Genomic DNA, 16,213 nt, shown 5'->3' on the forward strand with positions numbered 1-16,213 from the left:
CAAGTTAGGTGTGAAAAAGTGATTTGGTAATAAATCTGCTTGGGACAGCAGCAGTAACGTGACTTTGGAAAATCACCATAAATTGTGGGAGATGATTTAGAATCTATATAAATTATGTAATTAAACAAATGGAATAAACGAGAACATATTTTGAATTCTGTATAATGAGAAATTTGATTCGTAATGAAGAGTGGTCAAATTAGTCAAACAGTGAAACATGGGAAACTTTGAGAAAAATATGGTATTGATTGACTAAACCAAAAATTCTGAAAATTTTATGGATAGAAGATATATGAGTATATTTTCAGGGAAAATTAACGGCACTTGATTTGGAGTTTCGTAGCTCTAGTTATAAATGATTTAGTGACTGTTGCTCAGGAAAACAGCTTGCAGTGAAATTATGATTATGTGGTAAACACTGACAAAAATTTGTTAATGAGTTGCTTATTGATTTCTTATAAGCTTACTCTGATCTGTAGGTGTGGTTGGCTGAATATTGTAAGGGGTTAATACGTAGTTTCTATTTGAATAGTTAGATTAACGTGTTAGTAATCCAATTGTAGGCGGTTCGTGTGTGGATCTCAATCGAAGATATCGTCAGAACAGTGTGTAACTAACACCCTCTTATAGACTAGATCGGCACAAGCTGAAAAGTCAAAATGCCGAAAAGCCGGTATTTTGAGATCTTGCGAGTGTGTGAATGCTTATGAGATTAATAGTTTGATGTATATGGTAAATTAAAGTGAAAAGACTGCAGAGTGCGCGATTCTGTGCATTTCGATATTTTTGAGCTTAATGGGCCAAAAACGGGATAATAGGCCAACGGGCTCAAATTTTTAAGAAAACGCGGTAAGTGTTTCTGATCATACGTAAATGGCTATGTTATGTATGAAAACCTTAAGAATAGTTAAATTACTTGAATACCCCTATGTATGCAAAATTACCATTATACCCCTAGGGTTACTTTTGACTGAAAAGCATGACGATCTGATTCTGTATGATATATGCCATGATTATATATCTGTTGCATGGGGACTTGGGTTATACTATGGAGGAAGCGTCCTGGTGGTTATGCCACAATTATCTGATCTGGTGGCTCTGCCACATATATCTGTTCTGGTGGCTATGCCACGATTATCTGATCTGGTGGCTCTGCCACATATATCTATTCTAGTGGCTCTGCCACAGTATCTGTATTTGGTGACTTCGTCACAATATCTGGCAGCCTCGCTGCGATTTCTGTGGTGTGTAGCGGTTGGGTGGGTCGAGTAGTCTCCCCACATGGTGTAAGGCTGGTACAGAGGTGTTATGGATGAATCTGGGTTGGGATTTCTGCATAAACATGTAATATCTTACGTTACTCATATGGGCCTATGGGCTTTATTCGAATTACATTGCGGGCTAAGGCCAACTTATTCTATTTACGTGGTTTAAGTGATATAGGCTATGGTTGGGTTAATTTACACACTGAGTTTCCCCAAACTCACCCCTTTTATTTTCATCCACGCAGGTAATCCCCAACCATAGTGCGCTTGGAGCTGTGAGGGAATTCGAAGTGACCACCCGTTCTGAAAGTTTGATTTTCTTCTGGTGAACTGGACATCCTTTTATTTATGTTCGAAGTTTTGGGTTTTTAAATGTAATAAGGCCGCTTAATTATTTTTGATGGTTTTAATATGTATTACTAAGATAGGTATTACTTATTTTAACTGTTGAACTTGGATAGCTTTAGGGCGCGTTTTAAAAAAAAAACAACAATTAATTGCAAAATAACACGACAACAAGCAAAGCTTCCGCAATGAAAGTATTTTTCAAAATTAATCACTTTTCCTAAAAATGACTTAATCAAATCAGTTTCCTAGAAATATCCATGACGTTAAGGTGTGGCAATGGCGGTATGCATGTCTAGGATTGGATCCGAAGGGAGCTTGGTACTTAAGCAGTCCGATGGACTCACTACCTCTTTTCCGATTTCCTACCTAGTGCACAGCTTCCATTCACTTTAACCTATAATGAAATTATCTTTTAAAACACTAAGTAAGTTTTTCTGGATCAACAACATAAAATGTTTTGAACACTTCGATGTGGCATGTCGGATCTGGCCATAACGTCTGGGCCGGGTAAGGGGTGTTCCATATATGTTCCCTACTATTTCATATTTACATTATTACTATTATTATCATGTTTAATACCATATGTATTATTATCGTTTTATACTATTATTATTTATATTATTATTATTATTATCGCTCGGTTATCATTGTTATTTTATTTTTCCATGTTTTATTTATTTTATTTATTTATTTATTTATTTCCTTATGTATTCGATCATTTTATTTTCCTCATGCATTTGTTTATATTTACATATTACTAGTCTTGCTATTATTTCATCTTTTATAATTGCCCATATTATTGTTTTTGACATTGTCGCATCTTTTATTATGTTATTATACTAATTAATACCATAATTTGCTTTTATGTTTTACTATAAATCACGTTATAATTTTTTACTCAATACATTAAAATAATTCTTTTATAAAAGTAATATTCCGTATTTGGTAATTCGAGACAATCGTGTCCTAACTTACTAGGTTTTCGATTTTTCTCATTTAACCTAAGTATCGAAATATTCTTCTAAATCACAATACGAGTTTTGAAATAAATACTTACTCTCGAAGATGCGATGTGTTGTGTCCTAACTTACTGAATATGACGTCTTGTTACCTCGAGATAAGAGCTTTTGCAAATAAAGGCAATATTCGTTATTAAGAAATTCGAGAAAACGTGCCCTAACTTACTGGGTTTCGACTTTTCTCGTTTACCCTAAGTAACCGAACATCCTTTTAAGAAATTAGAATACATTAATTTTAAATAAAAGCAAGCTCATTCTCAAAGTTCGAGATGTCGTGTCCTAACTTACTAGGCATGACATTTTATTACTTCGAGATGAGAGAGTCCTTAACATCTGTTTTAATTTATTCGATCATTTTTAAATTAGCATTAGTACAAAGATGGATCGTAGTTTAAATTCTTTCAAGTTTTCAAATCTTCGACACTAAGACACTAATTAATCAACTAGGTACCAATTTTGGGCGTATCGAGGGTGCTAATCCTTCCTCGTGTCTAACCGACTCCCGAAACAGTTTTCTTGATTTGCGTGGACCAAAATCGTTGTTTAAATAAATCAAACCATTTATTAAAAACAACCATTTTTATGAGGTGAACCGATCACACCTCATCAAAAAAGATTGGTGGTGACTCCTCTATTTGTTTTCATTTTCAAAAACCAAGTCAATTCCGGTTTTTTTAAAAAAAAGGTTTCGGCAAGGGTGAGAAGCTACACACTATAAAAATATAAAGAATGATTTCATTAAGATTTTCATACAAGTGAAATTTAATATGAACTTTATTGGTCTTAAACCAAAGGTAGGCCCGTCTTTGAGATTCTTAGCATATAAAAACAAAAATGAAAGTAGAAGAGTGGACCTGGAAAAGGGCTATTGCATTGCAAACTTGTGCTAGAGCTTTTTCAGTAAGGCCGTAGGAGGACAATGCACGGTAAGCTGAAGTTATTATCTGAATAATGAACAGTTATATAAATCCATTTACTACTGAATTGGTGTGACCAATGTATCTATCAACAAAGCTTTGAAGTTTATGGTTTTTTTAGGGACTAATATGGTCTACTAGAAGAATATGACTAGGGATGAATGAAAAACCAAAAATATTTCCTGCATTTTTTTTATGTTTATTTCATAAAAATTGTTTGAGCAATAGAAAATGACTACAAATTAATAGAAAATAAATCATTTATCTTGTAAATTGATTTATCCTTTTAAAAGATGTAGGTCATTTTTGAAGAAAAATACTCTAAAAGATTTTTTTATATAAAAATTAACTTGAATCAAGTCTAATATTAAAATATCAAATATTATAGTATTCAATATCATTAAACATACATATTTAATTATCCTTTTAAATTTTAAAAGTGTAAATCATTTTAGTAAAACAAATCTAACCTATATACCTAAAACATTGAAATTGAATTCTATAAGTATGTGATGTAAATATACTTTTTTTCCTTCAATTGTACCTCCACCCATGCTCAAATATGTTCTAAAAGTAACATAGAATGAAATAGCAAGGCCTACCTGCAAAAGGACACTCATGGTACCAAAAGATTTCCATAACAGCACTGCCAAATTGTCATAGGTCAGTCTATTCTGTAGAGAGAAGAAAATATTACAAATGAGCAGCCATTTCTTACAATGTAGAACTCGAAAAAGAAAAAAAGAAAAAACTACGATGAAAGAGAGAGCAATGTTCGAATATCAAACTCAAGTAATCTATACATGCATGTATGTACTTAGGTTGGTAAAATCTTTATTACTCCAACTCATAGTTATACGAAGGTTTAGTTTACTTAGAATTTCACCCTTTTTCAATATTTCAAAGAAAGTTTATATGGAATTTTCTTAATTATTCTTTGATAAAAAACATATATTGATTATAAAAAAATATATCATAGCTAATATTTTGAAATGTTAAAAATGGTTGCTTTATTAAACCAAAAAGAAAATAAATACCCAAAAACTTATTAGCCTTTTATCTTGTATATTATTATCTTTTATGGATGTTCTAACTTATTCCATGTTTTTTTTGGGTTATTTCATCATTTTCTTTTAAACAAAAACCGAAAAGATAGTTAAGAAAAGTAAAGGTGTATGATACCTTGCAAAGAACGTCAAGTGATTGCTCACGGGTTTCTTCAGAAGCAAGCCTGTAACGCCCCAATTTTTGAAAATTCTGTGAATGTTGACAAAATTTCATGCTTTGATTTTGTCATTTGTGAGTGAAATTATGAAATAGGACCTATGTGAAAATGTTTGAAAATGCTATAGGCTAAATTGAAGTGGCCAAATAAATAGGAGTGCAAAATAGGAGGATTTGCATGATAAACCTCCCATTTTACATGAAGTGGCCAGCCATCATGTTGTTGTAGACAAAATGTACACTTGATATCCATAATTTATGGTACAAATTGATACAAATTGATAATGGGTTAGGTAAATGTTCCATGACAATAGATTAGGTAAATATTCCATGATAATGGGTTAGGTAAATGTTTCATGATAATGGGTTAGGTAAATGTTTCATGATAAGAATTACATGTCTTTTGTATTAAAGAATTAAATGGATGAAATATGAAGTTTTATTAAAAGAAAAAGGGGTGAAAAGAACAAAGTTTTGTCCATCTTTATTCATCATAGCTGAAAGTTAGAGAAGAGAAAGGAGAGGAGAAAGCTCTTGAGTATTCGGTCATTAGGAGGAGGAAAATTGAAGGTAAGTTCTTGGTACCTTGCTTTTATTTTGAGGTTCATGAGTTCTTCTTGATTCTACCTTAACTCTTGAAGTATATTTTGATTTTTGGTTGTGTTGTGAGCATTAGGTCATGAATTAAAATGAAGGAAATGGTTGTTGTTTCATGTTCTTTTGATGAAAAATGGAAGATATGTGAAGTTGAGCCAAACAAATGAGCATGCATGTGCCTTAGATGCTAAAGGGAAATAGGCTAACATGTTGTGCTTTAAAATGATGACATGGAGATTATGCTTAAGTAAAATCATAGATATGTGATGATTGATTGGTGATATACATGTTTAAATAACAAGCATGCAAGTTAGGTGTGAAAGAGTGATTTGGTAATAAATCTGCTTGGGACAGCAGCAGTAACGTGACTTTGGAAAATCACCATAAATTGTGGGAGATGAATTAGAAGCTGAATAAATTATGTAATTAAAGCTTAATGAGTCTAGTTTCAAATGAAATAAACTAGACATATTTTTAATTCTGTACAATGAGAAATTTGATTCGTAATGAAGAGTGGTCAGATTAGTCAAACAGTGAAACATGGGAAACTTTGAGAAAAATCTGGTATTTATTGGCTAAACCAAAAATTCTGAAAATTTTATGGATAGAAGATATATGAGTCTATTTTCAGGGAAAATTAACGGCACTTGATTTGGAGTTTCGTAGCTCCAGTTATAAATGATTTAGTTACTGTTGCTCAGGAAGACAGCTTGCAGTGAAATTATGATTATGTGGTAAACATTGACAAAAATTTGTTAATGAGTTGCTTATTAATTTCTTATAAGCTCACTATGATCTGTAGGTGTGGTTGGCCGAATATTGTAAGAGGTTAATATGTAGTTTGTATTTAAATAGTTAGATTAACGTGTTAGTAATCCAATTGTAGGCGGTTCGTGTGTGGATCTCGTCAACATATCGTCGCAAACAGGTATGTAACTAACACACTCTTTCTTAGTCTAGATCGGCAAAAGTTGAAAAGCCGAAATGCCGAAAACCGGTATTTTGTAGATTTGCGAGTGTGCGAATGCTCGTGAGGTAAATCGATTAATGTTTTGGTAAGCTGCAATGTTTGGACCGCAAAGTGCATGATTTACGTGCCCTCGATATTTTTGGGCTTAATGGGCCAAAATTGGAATGATGGGCCAACAGCCCAATTCAGTAGAACCCTCGGTAGTGATTACATTAGTACGTGAAAGTTAAGAATATGCATGAAAACCCTAAAATAGATAAATTACTGAAATACCTTTAAAAGTGGAAATTTTACGCTTTACCCTCGGAGATAAATTACCAAATACCCCTAGGGTTAAATTGACCTAAATGCATGTTTGATTGTTGTTATTTATGCATGCCATGTTGTTATTATCGATGCATGGGACCGGGATATTGACGGAGGAAGTACTGAAAGTGGCTTGTCCACGTCTCGGAGGCTTTGCCTCAATTCTTCGATAATGAGCAAAGAAGGTCAAGAATCGTGGAGTGTTGGGTGGGTGGGTTGAGGTATTCCCCACATGGAGTGTATGGTGGTACGGGTGGAGTGTAGTGGTTGGTGGGTTGAGTAGTCTCCCAAATGGGCTTGCATATGTTTACCGATGTTGCATGTATTTTGAAATGGGCCATGGGCCATCTTGTTATCTGAATAAGGGGCTAAGGCCCGCTTTATTGTAATCTGAAAGGGCTCGCCCAGACCACTTGTTACTTGAATGGGCTTAGGCCCAATGGGCTTGAGTGACTTGGGCTTTGAATGGGTTTTCCTTACACACGAGTTTCCCCAAACTCACCCTTCTTTAACCTTGCAGTGAGTCTTGGCGTAGGTGACTTGGAGCGGAGGGATTCAGAGTGGCCATTGTGAACACTTTTGGGTTTGAAAAAGAGACTGGTTTTCTTAAGTTATTTTTAATTACTATTTAAGTTTTGGGTTGTAATAAGGCCATTTTAACTTTATTTTCTTCTTTGATTTTCTGAGATTATATTATTTTAAACAACTTTAAATTGATGGATAATAATAATTCAAATGGGCTAGACTTAGGGCACGATTTCAAAACGATATTTTTTAAATAACACGATGACATGAATATTCAATTTACTAAAGATAACCACTCAAAGAAATTTCAACTTGTTATAACCAAGTGTGGCAATGGATGTGGACATGTCTAGGATTGGATCCAATCGGAGAGCTTGGTACTTAAGCAGTCTTCATGGCTCACCTCCTCTGTTATGGATGCCTACTTGGTGCCCAGCTTCCATTCACTTTAACCTATAATGAAATTATCTTTTAAAACACTAAAAAGGGAACACGGGTTTTTGACTTCAAAGTGGCATGTCGGATTCGGCCTTAACGTCTGGGTCGAGTTTGGGGTGCTACATTTAGTGGTATCAGAGCCTAGGTTGCAACAACTCGGCTGTGGATCGGGTCCAAAAAGGGTTTTCAAAACTTTATGCCAAAAAAAAAGGGTATTTTTGGAAAAATCTGACTTTTAAAAATTTCCTATTTAAAGGAGATAATCTCCAAACTTGTTTTTTTTAAAACAAATGTTTGGAAAATGGATTTCAAAAAGTCTAAATCTTTTGAGTTTATCTGGCCCGATGAGGTGGTACACTTGAATCCCGGCACCAAGGTCAGTAAGTACTATTCATTTTATATATTGAATCGCATCAGTAGTTAGTACTAAACCTTAGAGATAGTACTATAGATAATATAGCGTAAAGGCTATGAAACTGAGACTGTAGGGTAAACTAAGCCCTAGGAAACTGAGACAGAGCTAAATTATGGTTACGCGAGAACAACCACAAACCTTATCTGTTCATAAGATATTCGTAATAAATAAAGGAAAAGTAAACTAACTGCATAAAATTCGTGATCAGATAAATCGATATGAGTACGAAAGCTACTCGGGGAAGAGGCCGTGGTCAAGGCCGTGGTCGAGGCCGAGGTAGTACTTAAGCCGGATCTTCGTCTTCTGAACACATACCAGCTGGAGTAGCACGACCACCACCGGTAGATGAGAATGGGCCGTATGATCGGGCCGCAGGGATGACGCCTGTCGAGCCATGTTAAGAGTTTTGGAAAGGGTGGTGGAGCTAATATCGGCCCATGAATAGGGGTCCATTTACGAGCGACTCAAGACCAACGGAGCGGAAGTTTTAGGGTGTATCTTGAGTAGCCCCAAATATGGCTGAGTACTGGCTGGAAGCCACGGAGCGGATTATGGATGACTTGGACTGCTCAGTAGAGCAAAAGTTAAAAGGAGCAGTATCCTTACTACGGGATGAGGCGTATCAGTGGTGGATCACTGTGAGAGAGGGTACCCCAGCTGAGAGGGTAACTTGGGAGTTGTTTAAGCAGTCCTTCAAGGCGAAGTATGTCGGAGCTAGCTATGTGGATGCGCGAAGGAAGGAATTCCTGAACCTGACCCAGGGTGGTAAGACCGTTGCTGAATATGAGGTAGAGTTTCTGCGATTAAGCCGGTATGCTAATGGTATTATCTCTACCGAACACGAGCGCAGTGTTCGCTTTGAGGATGGCCTCAGGGATGCTCATAGCTCCGCAAAGAGAGCGCGATTTTGCTGCACTGGTAGAAAAGGCTAAGATAGCCGAAGAGGTGAAACAAGCTGAACGAAGGAACTATGACAGGGATCGAAATCGGTTCAGGAGAGATGCTGGACCAACTGGTGCTGCAAACCGGAATGTTAAGAGAGCTAGGATGGAAGAACCAGTTTGAGTGGTTCCGGTGAATACTGTTAGACCACAAGCTTGTGGAGATTGTGGTAGAATGCATCTGGGGGAATGTTGGAAACGTTCGGGGCTTGTCTTCATTGTGGATCAAAGGAACATAAGATCGTGGATTGTCCTAAGAGGCCACCGAGCTCAAGTGGTTGAACAAAGGGTCAGGCAACCCGTGCAAGCAATGCGAGGTGGACCATCGCCGTCGAGAGGTCATGGCCGAGGTCACGGTGGCAATAGCCATGGACGTGGGGCACCGGCAAGGGTACTATTAACACCGAGGCTCATCACCGACTTTGGTATATCTTTGCTCGTCATGCAGGAGGAGGTGACGACCGACGTCATAACTGATGCGTTTTTATTTCTAGCATGCCGATCTTGCCTTGGTGGATTTTGGATCTACTCATTCCTATGTTGCATGTGCCATATCTGGTCGTTGGGTGTGCACTCGAGGAGATTGTGAGTGGGGTATCTGTACTAAGTCCTTTGGGTCACTTTCGGTTAGGGTAGACAAAGCGTATAGGGATGTACCCTTAGAAACTCAAGGTAAGATTTTCCTGGAGATCGATGGAGTTACCATTCGAGAGTTTGATCTCATTTTGGGAATGGACGGCTTGTTAAGCATAACGTGACTGGATTGTGCCACTAAACGAATGGTGTTAAGGACCACAAAGGATGAGGAGGTTATGGTGATAGGTGAGCGAAGGGATTATTTGTCCAATGTGGTGTCAGCATTAAGAGCCGAAAAGTGGATTCGGAAAGGTTGTGAGGTCTATTTGGCATTTGCAAGTCAGTCAAAAGAGGAGGGACTGACAGTGGATAAGGTTAGGACCATAAAGGAGTTCCAAGATGTTTTTCCGGAGGAGCTTCCAGGATTACCTCCGAACCGAGAAGTTGAGTTTGGAATAGATTTGTTGCCTGGAACGGCGCCTGTGTCCATCGCACCGTATAGGATGGCACCGAAGGAGTTAGTGGAGTTAAAGGCTCAAATTCAAGAGTTGTTGGATAAGGGCTTCATTAGGCCAAGCGTGTCTCCATGGGGAGCACCGGTGCTATTTGTGAAGAAAAAGGACGGGACAATGCGTATGTGTATCGATTACCGCCAGTTGAACAAACTGACGATAAAGAACAAATACCCTCTACCAAGGATTGATGATTTATTTGACCAACTTAGAGGAGCTTCGGTATTTTCCAAGATTGACCTTCGATCTGGATACCATCAGTTAAGGGTAAAGGAAGTGGATATTCATAAGACAGCATTCAGGACTCGATATGGTCATTACGAGTTCCTGGTTATGCCGTTTGGGTTGACGAACGCACCTGCCACTTTCATAGATCTAATGAATCGAGTGTTCCAACCTTGCTTGGACCAATTCGTGGTAGTTTTCATCGATGATATTCTGGTATACTCGGAAACCGAGGAGAAACATGAGGAGCATCTACGTATTGTCTTTGCAAGTCTTTGAGAGAAGGAACGTATGCAAAGTTTAGTAGGTGTGAATTTTGGTTGCGAAGTGGCTTTTCTAGGTCATGTGGTTTTTTTGAAGGAATTAGAGTGGATCCTCGAAAAATTGAGGCGCTTCGGGATGGAAGCCACCAAAATCGATATCAAAATTCGGAGTTTTCGGGTTTGGCGGGCTATTACCAAGGTTCGTAGAAGGATTTTCTCGATTCTTTGCACCATTGATGGCCCCATAAGGAAAGGGTAGCATTTGTCCGGACCGAGAGTCGACAAAAAGCTTTTGACCATTTGAAAAAGGTATTGACCAAGCACCGGTGTTGATTCAACCGAGTCTGGAAGGACTTCACTGTACAAAGAATGCGTCACATGTGGGGTTAGGATGTGTCTTGATGCAAGAGGGTAAGGTGGTCGTTTATGCTTCCGTGACTTAAGTCTCATGAAGCAAACTACCCTACGCATGACTTAGAGCTAGCAGCAGTGATATTCGCGTTGAAAATCTGGAGACATTATTTATATGGAGAAAAGTGTATCATATACACGGGCCATAAGAGCCTAAAGTATCTGTTAACTCAGAAGGAGTTAAACCTTAGGCAATGAAGATGGGTAGAGTTGCTTAAGGATTACGACTGTTCGATTGAGTACCACCCAGGTAAGGCTAACGTGGTGGCTGATGCGTTGAGTCGAAGGGTTGTTTTTGATTTGAGAGCCTTGTTTGCACGTTTGAGTCTGTTTGATGATGGAAGTTTGTTAGCAGAATTGTAAGTGAGGCCTATTTGGACTGAACAAATTAAAGAAAAACAGTTGAAGGATAACTCGTTGATTCTTCTTGGGTTTGACAAGTTGAGAAGGGTGAGAATGAGGATTTTGGACCGAATCTTGAAGGAGTTTTATGCTTCCGAGGAAGAATTTGTGTTCAAAGGACTCGACTTGAGACACCAATATTGAAGGAAGCTCATGGAGGACTTTGTGCCATGCATCCTGGAGGGAATAAGTTGTATCACGACTTACGAGAACTGTACTGGTGGCTTGGGCTTAAACAAGAAGTAACGGAGTTAGTGGGGAAATGTCTGACATGCCAGCAAGTGAAAACTGAACATCAATTTCATACGGATTCTGCAACCGATGAAAATTCCATTGTGGAAGTGGGAGAGAGTCACTATGGACTTTGTGAGTGGGCTACCTTTGACACCCACCAAGAAAGATTCTGTGTGGGTAGTGGTGGATAGGTTAACAAAATCTGCCCATTTCATACCGGTTCGACTTGATTACTCCCTGCAAAAGTTGGCTAGGTTGTATGTGGCAGAGATAGTACGACTACATGGAGTGTCGATGTCGATTATTTCCGACCGAGACCCTAGGTTTACATCTCGGTTCGGAAGAAGTTGCAGGAGGCATTGGGTACACGTTTGATTTCAAGATTACCTTTCACCCACGCATGATGGACAATCGGAGAGGGTTATTGATTTTGGAGGATATGTTAAGGGGTTGTATCATCGATTTTCGTGGGAGTTGGGAGGACTACTTGCCATTGGCGGAGTTTGCATACAATAATAGCTACCAAGCAAGTATTCAGATGGCTCCATATGAGGCATTTTATGGGCGGAGATGTCGTACGCCTACGTGTTGGACGAGTTGGGTGAACGACAAGTGCTTGGACCGGAGTTGGTGGTAGATACTTGAAAGTAAGGTTAAGTTGATAAGAGATCGATTAAAGAGGCATCGATGAGATGAAGTCGTATGCGGACCTAAAGCACAAAGAGATAGAGTTCGCGGTTGGGGATATGGTTTTCTTAAAGGTTTCACCTTGGAAGAAGATCTTGAGATTCGACAAGAAAGGCAAATTGAGTCCGCGGTTTATAGGGCCTTGTCGAGTTCTTAAGCGGGTAGGGCCAGTAGCGTATCAGTTAGAGTTACCACCAGAGTTAGACAGAATCCATGACGTTTTTCATGTGTCTATGTTAAGACGATATCGATCGGATCCCTCACATGTTGTGCCAATCAAGGAGATTGAAGTAAGGACTGATTTGACCTTTGAGGAAGAACCCATACAAATTTTAGATCTAGAGGTTAAAGTTCTAAGAAGGAAGTCGGTTCCGTTGGTAAAAGTACTGTGGCGTAATCATGGGAGGGAAGAAGCTACTTGGGAGCCAGAAGAGATGATGCAACAGCAATACCCTCATCTGTTTGGATTAGGTAAATTTCGAGGACGAAATTTCTTTAAGGAGGGTAGAGTTGTAACGCCCCAATTTTCGGGAATTCTGTGAATGTTGACAAAATTTCATGCTTTGATTTTGTCATTTGTGAGTGAAATTATGAAATAGGACCTATGTGAAAATGTTTGAAAATGCTATAGGCTAAATTGAAGTGGCCAAATAAATAGGAGTGCAAAATAGGAGGATTTGCATGATAAACCTCCCATTTTACATGAAGTGGCCAGCCATCATGTTGTTGTAGACAAAATGTACACTTGATATCCATAATTTATGGTACAAATTGATACAAATTGATAATGGGTTAGGTAAATGTTCCATGACAATGGATTAGGTAAATATTCCATGATAATGGGTTAGGTAAATGTTTCATGATAATGGGTTAGGTAAATGTTTCATGATAAGAATTACATGTCTTTTGTATTAAAGAATTAAATGGATGAAATATGAAGTTTTATTAAAAGAAAAAGAGGTGAAAAGAACAAAGTTTTGTCCATCTTTGTTCATCATAGCTGAAAGTTAGAGAAGAGAAAGGAGAGGAGAAAGCTCTTGAGTATTCGGTCATTAGGAGGAGGAAAATTGAAGGTAAGTTCTTGGTACCTTGATTTTATTTTGAGGTTCATGAGGTCTTCTTGATTCTACCTTAACTCTTGAAGTATATTTTGATTTTTGGTTGTGTTGTGAGCATTAGGTCATGAATTAAAATGAAGGAAATGGTTGTTGTTTCATGTTCTTTTGATGAAAAATGGAAGATATGTGAAGTTGAGCCAAACAAATGAGCATGCATGTGCCTTAGATGCTAAAGGGAAATAGGCTAACATGTTGTGCTTTAAAATGATGACATGGAGATTATGCTTAAGTAAAATCATAGATATGTGATGATTGATTGGTGATATACATGTTTAAATAACATGCATGCAAGATAGGTGTATGAAAGAGTGATTTGGTAATAAATCTGCTTGGGACAGCAGCAGTAACGTGACTTTGGAAAATCACCATAAATTGTGGGAGATGAATTAGAAGCTGAATAAATGATGTGATTAAAGCTTATTGAGTTTAGTTTCTAATGAAATAAACAAGAACATATTTTTAATTCTGTACAATGAGAAATTTGATTTGTAATGAAGAGTGGTCAGATTAGTCAAACAGTGAAACATGGGAAACTTTGAGAAAAATCTGGTATTTATTGGCTAAACCAAAAATTCTGAAAATTTTATGGATAGAAGATATATGAGTCTATTTTCAGGTAAAATTAATGGCACTTGATTTGGAGTTTCGTAGCTCCAGTTATAAATGATTTAGTGACTGTTGCTCAGGAAGACAGCTTGCAGTGAAATTATGATTATGTGGTAAACATTGACAAAAATTTGTTAATGAGTTGCTTATTAATTTCTTATAAGCTCACTATGATCTGTAGGTGTGGTTGGCCGAATATTGTAAGGGGTTAATATGTAGTTTGTATTTGAATAGTTAGATTAACGTGTTAGTAATCCAATTGTAGGCGGTTCGTGTGTGGATCTCGTCAACATATCGTCGCAAACAGGTGTGTAACTAACACCCTCTTTCTTAGTCTAGATCGGCAAAAGTCGAAAAGCCGAAATGCCGAAAACCGGTATTTTGTAGATTTGCGAGTGTGCGAATGCTCGTGAGGTAAATCGATTAATGTTTTTGGTAAGCTGCAATGTTTGGACTGCAAAGTGCATGATTTCTGTGCCCTCGATATTTTTGGGCTTAATGGGCCAAAATTGAATGATGGGCCAACGCCCAATTCGGTAAGAGCCCTCGGTAGTGATTACATTAGTACGTGAAATGTAGGAATATGCATGAAAACCCTAAAATAGATAAATTACTGAAATACCTTTAAAAGTGGAAATTTTACGTTTTACCCCAGGAGATAAATTACCAAATACCCTAGGGTTAAATTGACCTAAATGCATGTTTGATTGTTGTTATTTCTTGCATGCCATGTTGTTATTATCGATGCATGGACCGGGATATTGACGAGGAAGTCTTGAAAGTGGCTTGTCCACGTCTTGGAGGCTTTGCCTCAATTTATCGATAATGAGCGAAGAAGGTCGCAAATGTGGAGTGTTAAATTTGGGTGGGTTGAGGTATTCCCACATGGAGTGTATGGTGGTACGGGTGGAGTGTAGTGGTTGGTGGGTTGAGTTGTCTCCCCAAATGGGCTTGCATATGTTTACTGATGTTGCATGTATTTTGAAATGGTCCTGTGGGCCATACTGTTATCTGAATAAGGGCTAAGGCCCGCTTTATTATAATCTGAAAGGGCTCGCCCAAGACCATCATACTTGAATGGGCTTAGGACCAATGGGCTTGAGTGACTTGGGCTTTGAATGGGTTTTCCTTACACACTGAGTTTCCCCAAACTCACCCCTTCTTTAACCTTGCAGGTGAGTCTTGATGTAGGTGACTTGGAGCCGAAGGGGATTCAGAGTGGCCATTGTGAACACTTTTGGGTTTGAAAAAGAGACTGGTTTTCTTAAGTTATTTTTTATTACTATTTAAGTTTTGGGTTGTAAGAAGGCCATTTTAACTTTATTTTCTTCTTTGATTTTCTGAGATTATATTATTTTAAACAACTTTAAATTGATGGATAATAATAATTCAAATGGGCTAGACTTAGGCACGATTTAAAACGATATTTTTAAATAACACGATGACACGAATATTCAATTTACCAAAGATAACCACTCAAAGAAATTTCAACTTGTTATAACCAAGTGTGGCAATGGATGTGGACATGTCTAGGATTAGATCCAATCGGAGAGCTTAGTACTTAAGCAGTCTTCATGGCTCACCTCCTCTGTTATGGATACCTACCTGGTGCCCAGCTTCAATTCACTTTAACCTATAATGAAATTATCTTTTAAAACACTAAAAAGGGAACACGGGTTTTTGACTTCAAAGTGGCATGTCGGATTTGGCCTTAACGTCTGGGTCGGGTTTGGGGTGCTACAAAGCCCTCGAATCAAATATATGACTCTAGCAGGAGGGTTGGAAGTGAGTGGAGCAGCTGCACCTAAAACTATTTTCTCCGACGAGGGATGAAAGGAGACTGGAAAATATGTTACAGAAATATTGAAACTCCAGGTGATATCTTCTTGTTCTAGATAAAATTTCAGATACTACATTTATTAGTATGAGCTGCATAAGGAAGTAACCAAAAAAAAATGATAAAGCAAGGGAGTCGTGCGTTTTTTTCTAAACACATACTCAAAATCATATTCACAAACTTGTCATTTTGTGAATGGTGATAAATGTATTAACCTATTATGATAACAAACCATAAGCTTTTTATTTTAAAGGCTCAACTAGGGATGAATAGGAATCTGAAATCAACTTGTTTCGATTTGATTGGTTATGGTAGAATTATTTTTCAATTTAGGTTTCGAATGGATTGAGTCAGGTTAGATTTATTTTAGTATACAT

At 37.6% G+C, this 16,213-nt stretch overlaps 1 long non-coding RNA gene across 1 annotated transcript; it reads left to right on the forward strand.

Annotated features, from left to right (window-relative positions):
- Window positions 1–1,512: 1,512 nt before the first annotated feature.
- Window positions 1,513–15,363, forward strand: LOC128295620 (uncharacterized). The gene is made up of 3 exons (XR_008286171.1): window positions 1,513–1,590; window positions 14,265–14,306; window positions 15,175–15,363. It is a non-coding gene; the product is annotated as an uncharacterized LOC128295620 (long non-coding RNA).
- Window positions 15,364–16,213: the final 850 nt, after the last annotated feature.

The sequence above is a fragment of the Gossypium arboreum genome, chromosome 7 (assembly GCF_025698485.1).
Source record: "Gossypium arboreum isolate Shixiya-1 chromosome 7, ASM2569848v2, whole genome shotgun sequence".
Lineage (NCBI taxonomy): Eukaryota > Viridiplantae > Streptophyta > Magnoliopsida > Malvales > Malvaceae > Gossypium > Gossypium arboreum.